Source organism: Lathyrus oleraceus, chromosome 4 (genome assembly GCF_024323335.1).
Source record: "Lathyrus oleraceus cultivar Zhongwan6 chromosome 4, CAAS_Psat_ZW6_1.0, whole genome shotgun sequence".
Classification (NCBI taxonomy): domain Eukaryota; kingdom Viridiplantae; phylum Streptophyta; class Magnoliopsida; order Fabales; family Fabaceae; genus Lathyrus; species Lathyrus oleraceus.
The window spans coordinates 28963500-28980519 of record NC_066582.1 but is presented as its reverse complement, the minus strand read 5'-3'; the positions used below and the strand labels follow the sequence as shown (position 1 = coordinate 28980519).

Here is a 17020-nt window from a genome sequence, read left to right as displayed (position 1 = left end):
CACTCCGACTCATTTTATGACACTTAAAGGAACAAAGGCCCAGCTCGCGAATGACCCAAACTGGCCTACACGCTCACCCAGTGATAATATGAAAGTGGTTTATTTGGAAGCGGAGGAAAAGGGGTGCAAAAAGAAAAGAAAACGAACCAAACAGCAAAGCCCAGCCCAAAGCGCAAGACACAAATGTTGTGCCTGTGACGGACGTCACAGAGGGCGTGACGAGCGTCACGCAACACAGCCTTGTGACGGGCGTCACAGAAGGCGTGACGAGCGTCACGCAACACACCCTTGTGACGGGCGTCACACATGGTGTGACGAACGTCACACCATTCCCCTACTTTGTAGGCGCAGGTAACGCTTCGGAGACTTGAAGATCCGTTGAGGAATGTTGGGCCCTGCATCCACTATATCCATGCGCACGTTGAAGACTTTTTGGGCAGCATGCATGACCTAATGACACTAATATAAATAGCCACCTTGAAAACCCAAAAGGGGGGCTTTTTTTTTCACATTCCTTTTTCCGTGGCCGTTTTCGCTTTTGCACATTTACTTTTTCCAACAGCTTAGGCATTGTGTTTTACAAGACTACTGTTTAACTTACCCCGGGTAACCCTAAAGGAAACCCTGAAGGAAAAGCCGGCGGCCGCAAAGCTACCTCCGTCCAATTCAATCCGGCTCGCCAACTCAAGGGTGCAATTCGATTGCAAACAGGTTTGCATTATTATTACAACTTCATTTTCTCAATTGGCATGCGATATCGCTTTATGTTCTTAACTTGCGTGTGATATCATAATTTAACTCATAAATATATTTGAGGTTTGCATGTGGACTTAAGTATGCCTGGATACTTTGAATTGTTATAATGGATGCCGCTGTTTCTTCGCTCTGTTTTGATCCTTGCCCACCTGACCTGTTTTACTATAACTATGCTTTGCTTACCTGATACTATTACTGCTTTGGTGTAATCTTCGATTACACCCCGATTTGGTATTCTAACCCGTTTGCTGAATTTTGCAAAGGTTCATATGTCCCAGGAAAAGATTGTCGTTAGGTCTTCCACTTTATTTGTGGGATACCATTGTGAAGGCTCACCCTAAATTGCCTAATTAATTTTAATATGTTAATTTTAATAATTAATTTTAATGTGTTAATTTTAATAATTAATTTTAATGTAATTTTAATGTATTGATTTTAATGTGGAGGCTCATCCTAATTACCTACTTAACTTTAAAATATGACCTTTAAATCAGTGATCTTGGACCTCTTTTTGCGGCCTTACGGTACTACGGTAGAAATCGGTCATGTCCCGCGAATGTGGGGATACACTTAGCAAAGACCCTTCGGTAAAATCATCATAGTCCCTCGGATGTTGCCTTCGGAAATACCATTTTGTCCCTCGATGACCCTTCGGTGTAGCCTACGGTTAAATGATGGTAGTCCCTTCGAATGCTAAGGTATCCTCACAACTGTTGCCTTCAATGACCTATCGATGACCCTACGATGACCCTTCTACATCCCAAGGATAAACTACTTGCTTCTCAATAGTAAGGACAGTTTTACCCTCATAAGGATGGGAAATGCCCAGAAAGACCTCGGACAGGTATAACCTTAATTGCTCATTCATACCAAAAAATGCTTTTCACACCCCACACCTTTCAAACGTCTTCTTTTGGAAAATCACCACTTAGCATACATCCGTACTAGGATCATTGCCAAGTTATATTTTTCTAAACTACTTGCAAAAAATCAAGCGAGATAACCACTTTGTATACATTCATGCAAGAATCATTACAAAGTTAAATTCTCATTTTCAAAACATTTTTCACACAATTCTCAACCACCTTTTTCAAACTAGAAAACATAAATGATTGAGCAATTAAGAGCCCATGGATAACCATGGATACAAAGGGTGCTAATACCTTCCCTTTGTATAAAGTACCTCCCGAACCTAAGAATTTAAAATTAAGGTCTTTCCTGTTCTTTTCCACCTTTCCTTAAGGGATAAAAGAAAAGTCGGTGGCGACTCTTGCTAACCGCGACATTGCGATTACAAATCCAATAAAGTCCAGTTCACCGTATGACAGCTGCCGAAAACGGATGTGACAGTTTGAGAAGGGGTATTCAGCAACTGATAGATGAAGGTTGTCTTCAGTTCGATCAGGCCCGTCCAGTGAAGAATGATGTATCGACGGTGACATTTTATTTCACTCCTGAAGAAATATATGTTCCCGAGAGACTCGCTCCGACAATAATATATTTCCCAGAAAGTACAGAACCAGCAGCGGTGAACATCAAAAGTTCAGCACCAGTTGCAATTTACTCTGACAGCCCTCAACCGACTTTGGTTGGTCCGATCACCATCACAATACCAGGACCCGTTCCGTATGAGAAAGACAGTGCTATCCCGTGGCACTATGGGGCTGATATCTACTGCCAGGGGCAGAGAGTTAACGAAGAAGACATTGACATTGGTAGCTCCGCTGTAGACAATGTTGGAGGGGTTGGTGGCTTCACTCGCAGTGGACGCCTATTTGCACCATCAACATTACGCGCGAATACTGAAGCCGAGGCAGCTGCCAAGGCTAAAGGGAAACAGATGGCCGCCGAAGAGGTTACTACTGAGGAAGATCCTCCTAAGACCGCATTCGAGAAGGAAGTGGATGAGTTTATGAGGATTATCAAGAAAAGTGACTACAAGGTAGTCAACCAGCTAAATCAGACACCCTCAAAGATCTCCATTCTCTCACTATTGTTGTGCTCTGAGGCGCACAGAGCAGCCTTGTTGAAAGTACTGAATATGGCCTATGTTCCACCGGAGATAACTGTTAACCAGCTGGAGTCGGTAGTTTCCAATGTAAACGCTAGCCGGGGGCTAGGTCTCACCGATAATGACCTGACATCTGAGGGCAGGAATCACAACAAAGCCTTGCATATCACAATGGAGTGCAAAGGGGTGATGTTTTCCCATGTTTTGGTTGATACAGGCTCTTCTCTGAATGTTCTTCCAAAGAAAGCCTTAATGAAGTTGGATTGCGATGACACCATCTTGAGGCCAAGTAACTTAGTTGTGAGGGCTTTTGATGGCTCTAAGAGAGTAGTCTTTGGCGAAGTTGAGTTGCCAGTTAAGATTGGACCGCAGGTGTTCAAGAGCACCTTTTATGTGATGGATATCCAGCCTGTCTACAGCTGTCTGCTAGGTCGGCCTTGGATTCATGTTGCCGGTGCTGTTACTTCTACCATCCACCAGAAGCTCAAATATGAACTAGAAGGTCAGGTCGTCACTGTCTGTGGTGAAGAGGATATTTTTGTTAGCCACCTGTCTACATTTAAGTATGTAGAGATGGACGGCGAGATGCTGTGTCAGGGCTTCGAAGCCATAAACATCAATGAGGTCGCGCCCGAAGCTATCTTTTCACCTGAGTTTGAGAAGGTCGGGACTTCTATCTCTTCATACAAGCAAGCTGTCGAAGTGGTTAAAGCTGGTAATGCCCAAGGCTGGGGTAAATTTGTGGAGCCAGTCATCAAAGAAGATAAGTTTGGATTGGGGTATGCTTCGAGATCTCAGAAGAATGAAACCGGTACTCTCTCCAGCGGGGGTTTGGTTTCTCCCCACATCGTCAATGTTGCAGATGAAGACAAGGCTGACAGCGACTGTGACTTAGATAACTGGATTCGCCCGTGTGTCCCGGGAGAAAAGCTCGACAATTGGTCGTCTGAAAAAACCGTCCGGGTTACTCTACTGAAAGAGTGATTTTTATTGTTTTCCTTTATTACATGCATAATAAAGTCTTACACTTTGCCCAAGGTGTAACGGCTCATTTGTAGGGCCATCCATTTAGTTACATTTCACAATTATTTTTATCATCAATAAAGGACGGCTTTTGCAAACAATTTTGTGTTCTCTTTCGTTCAGTTTTTTTTTTTTTACAAAAAAAAAATGGCAATGTTTCTTTTTTTCGTTTTTTCTTTCTTTCCAAAAAAAAAAATCTCTCATTCTAAGGTAAAGCATGATCCTCCATCATGCAGAGCGGACCACCCGGATCTCACTACTAACGACACTGCTATGGCCAAGTATGACTTCGACAATCCTATCTATTAAGCCGAAGAAGGGGTTGAGGAAGATTGTGAATTTCCTGAAGGGTTAGCCAGATTGTTGAAACAGGAGGACCGAGCTATTACACCTTATCAGGAGGTGATTGAGACCGTCAACATCGGTACCGCAGACGACAAGAAAGAGATCAAGATCGGGGCAAGTCTACAGGCCGAGAGGAAAGACCGTTGATCATGTACTTGACTGTGTTAGAAAGGTCAATGGGTGGTGTGCTCGGTCAGCATGACGAGTCAGGTCGAAAAGAGCATGCAATATACTACCTTAGCAAAAGTTTACCGACTGTGAACAAAGATACTCATTGCTCGAGAAAACTTTCCGCGCTTTGGCATGGGCTGCTCACCGACTAAGACAGTATATGTTGACTCACACGACTCTATTGATATCAAAAATGGATCCAGTCAAGTATATTTTTGAAAAGCCAGCACTTACCGGAAAGGTTGCTAGGTGACAAATGATACTGACAGAGTATGAAATCCAATACACTTCACAAAAAGCCATCATGGGAAGTGTCTTGTCAGACTATCTTGTAGAGCAACTGATCGCTCGACTGTGTGAGTCGAGAATGGGATACAAACTGCAAGTGCACAGTTCTATCGCGTAGTTTTAAAAGATATCGATCCCACAGGGACTTATGAATCGATGTACCGTTATCTAAGGTTACTACGTAAATCTAAGGTGAAAATGTTTGATTGTTTGGGGAAAAACTAAAGGCTAAACTAAGATCTAGATTAAATATTAATAAAACGGATATCGGTATGTAGTTCGTCAGTACTAGGGTATTAAGTCTTTGTCGGTTTCTTGGTTTTAAAGTAAATCGTTTCAGTTAACTTTATTGGTTAAAGGTTTTATCTCAAACTCTCGCTCTGTTGAATAAACCATGATTTTATATTAATGTAGCTGTCACTTATAATTAAGTCAAAAACCATATTTTGAAAGCAATAAAGTTGCAGAAACTCTTTTTAAGAAAACACTGACCGTTTTAAACACCCTTATCTCAAACTCTCGCTCTGTTGACTTAGGTTATACAATTAAATCCAAATGCTTAACTCTCGTCCTCACATTCAATCTTTAAAAATACTTTTTGGAAAAGGTCAGAATTTAATTAACTCTAAAACTTGCTCTCGCCCTGATCTAGAATTAATGCCTAACTTACACTGTCCAGTTAAAACCTCAAACTCTCGCTCTATTGATTTTAACTTCTTTATGTCCTTTACTTTTGTAAAAAATCTTGTTATTAAACCTGTAAGTTGAGACCGTAAAAAGATTGATTTCAATTTTAAGTTTAAATAGACCGACCCAGTCTTGATCCCTTATTCTGCTTACTTTACATACCGATATCTAGGCGAATTAGCCAGACATGCTAAATAAACAAGAATACATATCATGCATAAACAGACTCATTCCAGGCAGACAATGTAGATAAATAATAAAACAAAATATTAAATAATGATTAAAGAACCTGAATGCGTAATACAATAGTCTTGAACACTCCACCACAAGCCGGTAGGATTTGTTCTTCGATTCTTCAATTAAACAATAAATTAAACCAAGGAAATAAAACTGGAATCTAACGTAAGGTTAGATCCGGTAAAAAGTTGCACAATAATTTCCGGTGTAGAAACTATTATGCGAAAAATATCTAAATGCTAAAAAGGGAAAGGTAAATTTGCAAGGGAAAAGGAATGTAGAACTTGCAAAAGAAATAAATAAAATAAACAATGTTAAGTTGCTGGAAAAAGAAAAATTAAGCAAAAGCGTGAAAAGAAAATTGGCAAAGCTTCGGCAAACGAGCGTGGAAAAACCCAGGAACCCTTTTAGGTTTTAGAGATAGCTATTTATATTGGTGCTGGTAACTGCTTTCCGTTTCTCAAGTTCTTCAACGTGGCTAAATGCACGGCGTGGATGTAGGACACAAACTCCTCAACGTCTCTTCTTCAAGTCTTCTGAGGGCGTTACTTGCGCCAAAAAAAATAGTGGAACGGTGTGACGCTCGTCACACCATGTGTGACGTCCGTCACAAGGCTGCTTTGCGTGACGCTCGTCACGCACCCTGTGACGTCCGTCACAGGCACAGCATTGGTGACTTGTGCGCTTTGGGCTGGGCTTTGGCATTTGGTTCCTTTTCTCTCCTTTTTGCACCTCCTTTTCTTCCATTTTCACTTGTTCTTCAAAATAGACTACCTGAGACAAATAGGAAGAAAATACCACGTAATATCTCATAAAATGCAGTAAACCGAAATAAATAGTCATAGAATTTAATGGAATTTAGTCCTAAAATATGATATAATTTCGTGTTATCAAACTCCCCCATACTTAAATCTTTGCTTGTCCTCAAGCAAAATTCAGTATAGAAATCGTTTTCAAAAATTTAGCCAGGCGAATTTTCAAAACACACATCAATTCGTAATAGGTTGCAAATGGATTTTGTTTAGAAGCAATTTGAGTTTAATCTTGACATCAACAACTACCGTTACAACTTAGATAACCCCACCTTATGCAAATCAGTTCAAGTAATGCCATTATAGCTATCCTAGTTCCTTTACTTTTATTTCACCCGCTTTCATTCTAGCGAAATCACATTAAGCCCTTTGTCTTTTCGCGCACATAGTGGAGTAACCGGTTAGTGATTATGATCCGCTTTTAGCTAGAAGTTCTGGTACATAAGTCGGATAACTTCGTTATTCAATCCATTGCAAATCGTGGGGGATCGAACCGTAGTCCGCCCTACCGAGTTCAGTACCAGATACCTACTGAACCAACTCATAATGGATTTTTCATATTGTGTTTTTGCATGATCTGCAACCTTTAGATTAAATGATCTGGTAAGGATCACCTAATTTAATCAGTGCATTTCCTGATATATTCATATATTTTATGTTACTTTGGGGATCATTCACTTATATTCATCGGCTCTCCACGTAGTTTGCTATTAAGATGGTGCTGACTTCTCGTATAAACTACTCGGGGTTACTCTAAAGCTAAAAGTTCGAGGAATCGGTATAATAGGTGCTTATCCTGATCTAACATGTTGAGGTTCTCAGAGCGTTGTTATGGTAATGATTTTTTTTGTCTTGATTTCACTCAAGTTTTATAAAGTAAGCAACCTTTATACTTATTGGGTGTGTTAAAATTTGTTTTGTTATGGCTCAAGAAAATTGAGGGGAATAGATAATAGAAATATTTCACACTAGGGACTTAACTTAAAATTATAATTTTTTTTTTTTTCAGATAATAAGAAAGGGAAATAACAATGAAAGGGAGGGTAACATACTTGAAAAATGGAAATGGAAGAAACAAGTTTTCCCCCCATACTTAAATTAAACATTGTCCTCAATGTTTTAAGGAAATGAAATACAATATGGAAAGGAAAAGGAAACTACAACTAAGGTTGTCTTCCGCCTCTGGTTCTTGGACCTGGTGATCTCGGACGTAAGTCTAAGTTGTCGAACCTGCTGAACATCTCAGTAAACCGCTGGTCGGTTATGGCATTCCTAGCATCCTGTTGCTGTTGCATTTGACGCATCATCTGCAGCATCTCGACATTCTGTGCCTGCATTCCATCGATAGCATCCATAATGTCGTCGTTGGTTGCAGGCCTTCTTCGTCGACGACGTTGGGAGGATGGGCCAGTTGTATTGCCGGAAGGGTTGAGCGGGACTGACTGTTGTGTAGGCGGATGATCACCTTGTTCCATTTCTTCAAACTCATCTGTTTGTGGGTTTGTTTGTAAAGGCTCGGTGGTTTCAGGAGCGTTTAGATCATAGAGGTGGCGGTCGGGGTTTGTGACATCAGTGAGGGCAGTATTTGGTAGAACAACGCTTGGGACTGCCTGGTTGTTCACCATAAGATAATATCCTCCGCCTACTCTGTTCTTAATCAAGCGGCTGGATCGACAGTAGCTGGTATCCATAGATAGGGGAAGTAGGGATTCTAAAGTTTGGAGTTTATCCCCTAGGTTTAGGCCAAGTGCGATGGTGGTGATTAAGCCACCAATTATGAAAGGTTGCCTGCCTCTAGCACATAAGGTGCGGATATGATGAAAGAGAAAGGAGGCGGCGTTTACCTGAGTATCTGGTTCGAAGACGCACTGGAGGAAAAATAGTTCCTTTGAGTTGACCTTGCTGTTGTTTGGCCTTCCAAAAACTGTGTTTTGCAAGATGCGGATAAAGTACCGGATAGTGGGGTTATGTATATGGGAGAGAAGGAGTTCTTCCCAGTTGTAGGTATCTATACCGGAAATTTTCTTAAAAAGGCCAAAAACGCCAACTGTGTTCCAGTTTGAGGTTGGAGGGATTCTGGCATGCAGCAGACCTTCTGTGGGAAATTGTAGCATGGTACTCAATTGGTTTTGGGTTAAGGAGTACTCGGTGTTGAACATCCGGAAGGTTGCGGTACCGGTTAAAAATTCGTCTTCACCGGCGGGAGTGGTGTAGTCGTATGAACTTAAGAATTCTAAGGTTAGGGATGGGTAGGTGGGTTGGTTATGAGTGCAAAGGAAGGTTAGGTTGGCCTGACGGAGCATCCATTCGATACCTTGGAGTAAGCCTAATTGTTGTAAACAAGGTAAGTCGGGGTACCTGGTGGAAACGACGCCTCGCTGTTGGAAACGCTCGAATTGCTCCCTCTGATAATTGTCATCTACGGATCGGAAGATGATATTTCCGAAATTCTGATTTCCCGCCATTGTGATGAATTTTGAAGGGATGATTTGGAAAGAAAAAGAAATGTATTTGATAGGAGAGAATTGTTTTGTGGTGAATGAAGGAAGGTTTGGTGGGTATTTATAGGAGAAGAATTTGGAAGGTGGAAAGAAAAAGTGGTTGAAAAGTAATTAAGTGTGGTTAAATGAAAAATGAATGGGGAAGGTAAAAAGTTAAAGGTGTAACGTTCGTCTCCAACGGCTCCTTAACGTTCACTAGTCTGAGGAGTGTTACGCTCGTCACAGGGGTGTGACGCTCGTAACAGGCTCTTGGTGTGCCGTCCGTTATGGATAGTGTGACGCTCGTCACGCATTCCTTTTTGGAAAGGCTTAGTGGCGTTTCACAGAATTACTTTGGTAGCGTATTTTAATGTTTTGTTTTGCTTACGATCAGTTTAGTCTGCAATTTAATTTGTTGTGCACGCTTAATCTGCTTTGTATAGTGATAATTCATAGGAAGCAACAGTAGAGCATAATAGCTTTTGCATAATAAAATTAACTAAACAGCTTCAATAAAAAATGATCATAATGTAATACAGGAAAGGAAAACAATGAAATGAAAGAAAAAATAAATGTGAACATGAATTCAAATAACATTAATAAATAATCTAACTTAAAACTAAATAACTTAGAAAAATAACTAAACTCTATCCCTCTGTACGATCTCTGGCCGGAGGAGCAAAAGAGTTAACATGATGTAGCAACTCGTGAAACTGATTCGTCATACTGCTCATGTATCCTAGAACTTCGTCTCTCATGTTAGTAAATTCTCCTCTGAGGGCGTCTTGTTCTGACATCAAAGCTTCAATGGCGGTGTTGTAATCAGTTCCGGGCATATGATGTCGGAGGTCAGGTATGGCTGATTCTTCGGTCGGAACAGGCTGAGGAGGAGGGTCAATATCATGATAGCCGGATGGTGTCTGAGGGTCAGATTCAGCATGAGAGATCTGGTCAACATAATTCTCATAGTCATTACAAATCTCATAATCCTGGATGGATTCAGTGGATCCAGCAGGAGTTGGGGTTTCATTCAGGTTATAGAGCCAGTTCCTTTGGTTATGAACACTAGTCCTAGGATCGGGCATGGTGAATAGGCAGAGAACCTGGTTATCAATAATAAGCTCAAACTCATCAGACCCTAGGTTTGCTATAAACATAGTGTTGAAGAGGAAAGGTATACTCATAGTAGTAATGCCACAAAAAGGGCTAAGGTCAAGCATAGGCTGACGTAATCCAATGGCATTACCTATCATAGTTATCAAACCGCCTATTCTAATGGGTGCTCGCTCATCCTGGATAAGGTGGTCCAAATTAGCTAACATAAAAGTGGCACCGTTTACTGGACGGTTCTGGGAAGCACAAAATATGATGAAGAGTTCATCACGTGAAACTGAAGTACTATTTTGCTTCTTCCCAAATAAAGTGTGGGTCAGGATCTTATGGAAATAGCGAAAGGCCGGGTTGTGTATGTTTCCAGAGAGAAACTCATGTTCTTCGGGCTCATCATTTCCAGTCAGCTTACCCCAAAAGTGTTCAAGTTCTCTATGTTCAAAAAGTTCTTCCTGGCTTACAGTGAATGTATCAAAGGAGGTAGGGAAACCCAAAAGGTTTGTGAAGTCTCTAATATTAAATTGGTACTCCATGTTGAACATTCTGAACTGGATAAATCCTCTGCTAATTCCTTTTCCATGGCTGGGTAGATAGATTAATGAGCTAAGGAATTCTAGTGTGAGTCTCCGGTAGGTGGTAAAATGTCTCAGGATAGGGGATGTCTCCCATCCTATCTGATTCAGCAAAAACAGGACACTCTGTCTCAGTCCAAGGGCAGTCATAGCCCAATCATCAGCATATAAACTAGGTAGCATCTCTCTAGCGGCTAGTTCTTCAAACTTTTGTTTCTGAGCCATTCCTCTGAACTTGATACCCATACGATCAATATGTCCCATCTGGTTAGTGTTAGCTAGAGAAAAGAAAACATGAGTTTAAGTCAGGATTTGGCCAAATGCCGAAAGAAGGAAAAATTATTATTATTATTTATTTTTTTTCTTTTTGAATAAATCAAGAATGAATACTAAACAGAAATTAAAAGAATAATTAAGAAAGAAATAGGGGAATGATAATAATAAAATAATAAAATAACAAATTAATTTGTGGGTTGTCTCCCACTAAGCGCTTTGTTTAAATGTCGCAAGCTCGACAAAGAAACTGTTAAATATAATCTATAGATCCTGGGGGCGTTTCGTCTAAGTGTAGGATTTGCGAATCCTCGTTGGTTTCCGTGTAGTGATAGTGTTTCAGACGTTGCCCGTTTACGGTGAACGGTTCTGTAGATTTTCCTTTTATTTCTACCGCTCCACTGGGAAAGACTTTAGTGATATGAAAAGGCCCTGACCATCTGGATCGTAGTTTTCCCGGGAATAACTTTAGTCTAGAGTTAAATAAAAGTACTGCGTCGCCTTGCTTGAAGATTTTCCTTGATATACGCTTGTCATGCCATTGTTTTGTTCTTTCTTTATAGATTCTGGCATTTTCATAGGTGTCTCTTCTGAGTTCCTCTAATTCGTTTATGTCAAGGATTCTCTTTTCACCGGCGGCTTTATAATTCAAATTTAGATTTCTAATAGTCCAATAGGCTTTATGTTCTAATTCTACCGGGAGGTGACAGGATTTTCCATAAATGAGCTTAAATGGGGTCGTCCCTATGGGGGTTTTATAAGCAGTTCGGTATGCCCACAAAGCTTCTGGTAATTTCAATGACCAATCTTTCCTTGAAGTGGCTACCGTTTTTTCTAGTATTTGCTTGATTTCTCTGTTAGATACTTCCACTTGTCCACTGGTTTGAGGGTGGTAAGGTGTCGCTATCCTATGTCTCACTCCATATTTAAGTAGTAGTTTTTCGAGTACCTTGGATATAAAGTGCGATCCACCATCACTGACTACTATTCTTGGGATGCCAAATCTCGGAAATATTATATTCTTAAAGAGTCTAGTTACTACTCGGGTGTCGTTTGTTGGGGAAGCTACAGCTTCGATCCACTTTGATACGTAGTCGACTGCCACGAGTATATATTTGTTACCGAAAGAGGATGGGAAAGGTCCCATGAAGTCTATCCCCCACACGTCAAAAATCTCCACTTCCAAAATACCTTTTTGCGGCATCTCGTCACGTCTAGATATGTTTCCCGTGCGTTGACATCTGTCACACTCCTTAATAGCCGCATGTACGTCCTTCCATATAGTTGGCCAATAAAAGCCAGCTTGTAGGATTTTAGAGCAAGTCTTGGATGTACTTGTGTGTCCACCATAAGGAGCGGAGTGACAGTGTTGGATTATATTTTCTACCTCTTCTTCGGGTATACATCGACGGAAAATACCATCGGGGCCTCTTTTGAAAAGTAAGGGATCATCCCAGTAATAGTGTTTTATGTCGTGGAAGAATCGTTTCTTCTGCTGGTAAGATAAAGTAGGTGGAACTATTCCGGCAGCTAAATAATTGACTAGATCAGCGTACCATGGTGTGACAGATATAGCTAAGGTGGTTTCTACTTGCATGTCGGAGTTGTTCTCTTCCAAAGTAGCTATAAGTTTGTCATACGAGAAATCATCATTAATTGATGTTCTTTCCAGTTCAAGGTTCTTAAGTCTAGAGAGGTGGTCTGCTACTACGTTTTCAGTTCCTTTCTTGTCCTTGATTTCTAAGTCGAATTCTTGTAGCAACAAGATCCATCTTAGGAGTCTAGGTTTAGCGTCTTTTTTTGTTAGAAGGTACCTGATAGCAGCGTGATCAGTGTAGACTATTATTTTGGCTCCTACCAAGTAAGAACGAAATTTATCTAGCGCAAATACCACTGCTAGGAGTTCTTTCTCGGTAGTGGCGTAATTCATTTGCGCTTCATCCAGGGTTCTGCTAGCGTAATATATAACGTGAAGCTTTTTATCCTTTCTTTGTCCTAAAACAGCACCTACAGCATAATCACTGGCATCGCACATTATTTCGAATGGTTCATTCCAGTCTGGTGTCTGCATTATGGGTGCTGAGATCAATGCTTGTTTAAGAGTTTGAAATGCTTTTAAACAGTTATCGTCGAATATGAATTCGGCATCTTTCATCAATAGTCCGGTTAGAGGTTTAGTTATCTTAGAGAAGTCTTTGATGAATCGTCGGTAAAAACCGGCGTGTCCTAAAAAGCTTCGTACTTCTCTTACGGTTCTTGGGGGTTGAAGATTTTCGATTACCTCTATTTTGACTTTGTCTACTTCAATTCCTCTGTTCGAGATGATGTGTCCTAAAACAATTCCTTCTTGTACCATAAAGTGGCACTTTTCCCAATTAAGTACTAAGTTTACTTTTACACATCGCTCAAGAACTCTTTCCAGGTTTTCAAGGCATTCTTCGAAACTTTGTCCGTATACAGAAAAGTCATCCATAAATACTTCCATGATGTTTTCGAGAAAGTCGGCGAAAATTGCCATCATGCATCTTTGAAAAGTTGCAGGGGCATTACACAGACCAAACGGCATTCGTCTATAAGCGAAGGTACCAAAAGGGCATGTGAACGTTGTCCTTTCTTGGTCATCAGGGTGAATTGGTATTTGAAAGAAGCCTGAATAACCGTCTAAATAACAGAAATGTGAATGTTTTGCTAATCGTTCTAACATTTGGTCAATGAATGGTAAAGGGAAATGATCTTTTCGGGTTGCTTTGTTTAGTTTCCTATAATCAATGCACATTCTCCATCCCGATTCGATTCGTTTAGTTATAGTTTCTCCTTTTTCGTTTTCAATAACGGTTATGCCTCCTTTCTTTGGTACAACGTGTACGGGGCTAACCCATTTGCTATCAGATATAGGATATATGATACCTGCTTCCAATAACTTGGTTATTTCTTTCTTTACTACCTCACTTAGGATCGGATTTAGTCTTCTCTGGTGTTCCCTAGAGGTTTTACAGTCTTCTTCTAACATGATGCGGTGCATACAAATAGAAGGGCTTATTCCTTTAAGATCGGTGATGTGGTATCCTAGTGCGGTTGGATATTTCCTTAAGATATGTAAGAGTTTTTCTGTTTCGAGTCTTCCTAGATCTGCATTAACTATCACAGGTCGTTCAAGTTCTAAGTCTAGGAATTCATATCTCAGATTTTTGGGAAGTGTTTTCAAATCAGGGGTTGGTTTGTTAAGACATTGCGTAGGGTCCGGTGTTATTGCTAAGCATTGGTTAGATTTGTCCTCTAAAAGATAGTCTGATGATTTGTCTTCTCCTAACTCTGCTTCTTTTATGCATTCATCGATGATATCCATGAAGTAACATGTATCTTCTATTGCAGGTGCTTTCAAGAATTGGGAAAGAATGAATTCAATTTTCTCTTCACCTACTTCGAAGGTGAGTCGTCCTCGTTTTACGTCTATGATTGCACCGGCAGTTGCTAAGAACGGTCTTCCTAGTATAATAGGTGTAGTATCATCTTCTCTAATGTCCATAATTGTGAAGTCAGTGGGAATGTAAAACTGACCTATGCGTACGGGAACGTTTTCAAGGATTCCTACAGGATATTTGATGGAACGATCTGCTAGTTGCACGGACATTTTGGTTGGTCTTAATTCTCCCATTTCCAGTTTCTTACATATGGATAAAGGCATAACGCTAATTCCGGCTCCTAAATCGCATAAGGCTTTGTCGATGACAAATTTTCCTATGTGACAGGGTATAGAGAAACTACCCGGATCCTTGAGTTTAGGAGGCATGTTTTGGATTATAGCGCTACATTCGGCAGGGAGTGTAACGGTTTCGCTATCCTCAAGTTTCCTCTTATTAGAAAGAATTTCTTTTAAGAATTTAGCATATGAGGGCATCTGCGTAATAGCTTCGGTAAACGGAATTGTAACGTTTAATTGTTTAAGGAGATCAACAAATTTTCTAAATTGGCCCGCATCTTTGGTTTTAACAAGCCTTTGAGGGTAAGGTATAGGTGGTTTGTAAGGTGGTGGAGGTACATAAGGTTCCTTCTTTTCTAGGGTTTCCTTATTACTCTCTTCCTTTTCCTTAGGTTCACTTTCCTCAGTTGATTTCTTAGGGTTTTGGTTTTCTATCCTTGGATCAGACGGTCCTTCCACTTCCGTTCCGCTTCTTAATATAATTGCATGAGCTTGGCTTCTCGGATTAGGTTGGGGCTGTCCAGGGAATGTACCAGTTGGTGCAGCAGTAGGTGCTTGTTGTTGAGCTACTTGAGATATTTGTGTTTCCAGCATTTTGTTATGGGTAGCCAAGGCATCTACTTTGCTTGCTAGTTGTTTAAGTTGTTCGCCAGTATGTATGTTCTGGTTTAAGAAATCTTTATTGGTTTGTTGTTGGGAAGCTATAAAGTTTTCCATCATGATTTCCAAGTTGGATTTTCTAGGGGTATTATTGTTAGGCATGGATGGATTCGGTTTCTGATATCCCGGTGGTATAGATGGGGCTTGATTTGGAGACTGTCCAGGTGCGTATAAAGCATTATTACTCTTATATGAAAAGTTTGGATGGTTCTTCCAATTTGGGTTATAGGTATTCGAATAGGGGCTTCCTTGAGCATAGTTTACTTGCTCTGCTTGGATTCCAGTCAAGAGTTGACATTCCGCAGGAGTGTGGCCTTGGATTCCACAGACCTCGCAATTCTGAGTTATAGCAACCACGGCGGCTGGAGGTGATACGTTTAAACTTTCAATTTTCTGGACCAAAGCATCCACTTTTGCATTGACGTGATCAAGGTTACTTATCTCGTACATGCCAGTTTTCGGTTGAGGTTTTTCCACCGTTGTTCGTTCGGTTCCCCACTGATAGTGGTTTTGGGCCATGCTCTCGATAAGCTGGTAAGCATCAGCATAAGGTTTGTTCATTAGTGCACCACCTGCAGCGGCGTCTATTGTTAACCTTGTGTTGTATAAGAGACCATTATAAAATGTGTGAATTACTAACCAGTCTTCCAAACCATGGTGTGGGCAAAGTCTCATCATGTCTTTGTATCTTTCCCATGCTTCGAAAAGAGACTCGTTGTCTTTCTGTTTAAATCCGTTTATCTGGGCTCTTAACATAGCTGTTTTGCTTGGCGGAAAATATCGGGCAAGAAAAACTTTCTTCAACTCGTTCCATGTGGTGACTGAGTTGGAAGGAAGAGATTGAAGCCATCTTCTAGCGCTATCTCTTAAGGAGAAAGGAAAAAGACGAAGTCGAATTGCCTCTGAAGTGACACCATTAGCTTTAACAGTATCAGCGTATTGAACAAATACGGATAAATGGAGGTTTGGATCTTCGGTAAGATTTCCAGAGAATTGGTTTTGTTGCACAGCCTGCAACAGCGAAGGTTTGAGTTCGAAGTTGTTTGCTTCGATTGCGGGCGGAGCAATACTTGAATGCGGTTCATCTTGCGATGGAGCGGCGTAATCTCTAAGAGCACGAGCTGGTTCTGCCATCTCAGTTAAAGAAGGAAGATCTTTGAGATCAGGAAAGTCTATAGGAGGGAGATTGTTTTCAGCACGATATTCCCGAATTCGTCGTAAGACTCGGAGATATAGTTCGATATCGTTGATTCGTAGATAGAGCGGTTCGCCTTGTGAGCGAGTGCGTGGCATACAAATCAACGAAAGAAAGAATAGAAGAAAAAGAAACCTTAGTCTCTACAGCGTAACGGAAGAGTTACGATATCGATTAAATAAAAGTCCCCGGCAACGGCACCAAAAACTTGATCGCTCGACTGTGTGAGTCGAGAATGGGATACAAACTGCAAGTGCACAATTCTATCGCGTAGTTTTAAAAGATATCGATCCCACAGGGACTTATGAATCGATGTACCGTTATCTAAGGTTACTACGTAAATCTAAGGTGAAAATGTTTGATTGTTTGGGGAAAAACTAAAGGCTAAACTAAGATCTAGATTAAATATTAATAAAACGGATATCGGTATGTAGTTCGTCAGTACTAGGGAATCAAGTCTTTGTCGGTTTCTTGGTTTTAAAGTAAATCGTTTCAGTTAACTTTATTGGTTAAAGGTTTTATCTCAAACTCTCGCTCTGTTGAATAAACCATGATTTTATATTAATGTAGCTGTCACTTATAATTAAGTCAAAAACCATATTTTGAAAGCAATAAAGTTGCAGAAACTCTTTTTAAGAAAACACTGACCGTTTTAAACACCCTTATCTCAAACTCTCGCTCTGTTGACTTAGGTTATACA

The 17020-nt window shown here is 40.6% G+C and overlaps 1 pseudogene; it reads left to right on the top strand.

Moving 5' to 3' along the window:
• Window positions 1-15774: 15774 nt before the first annotated feature.
• On the top strand, window positions 15775-15874 carry LOC127077156 (uncharacterized; annotated as a pseudogene).
• Window positions 15875-17020: the final 1146 nt, after the last annotated feature.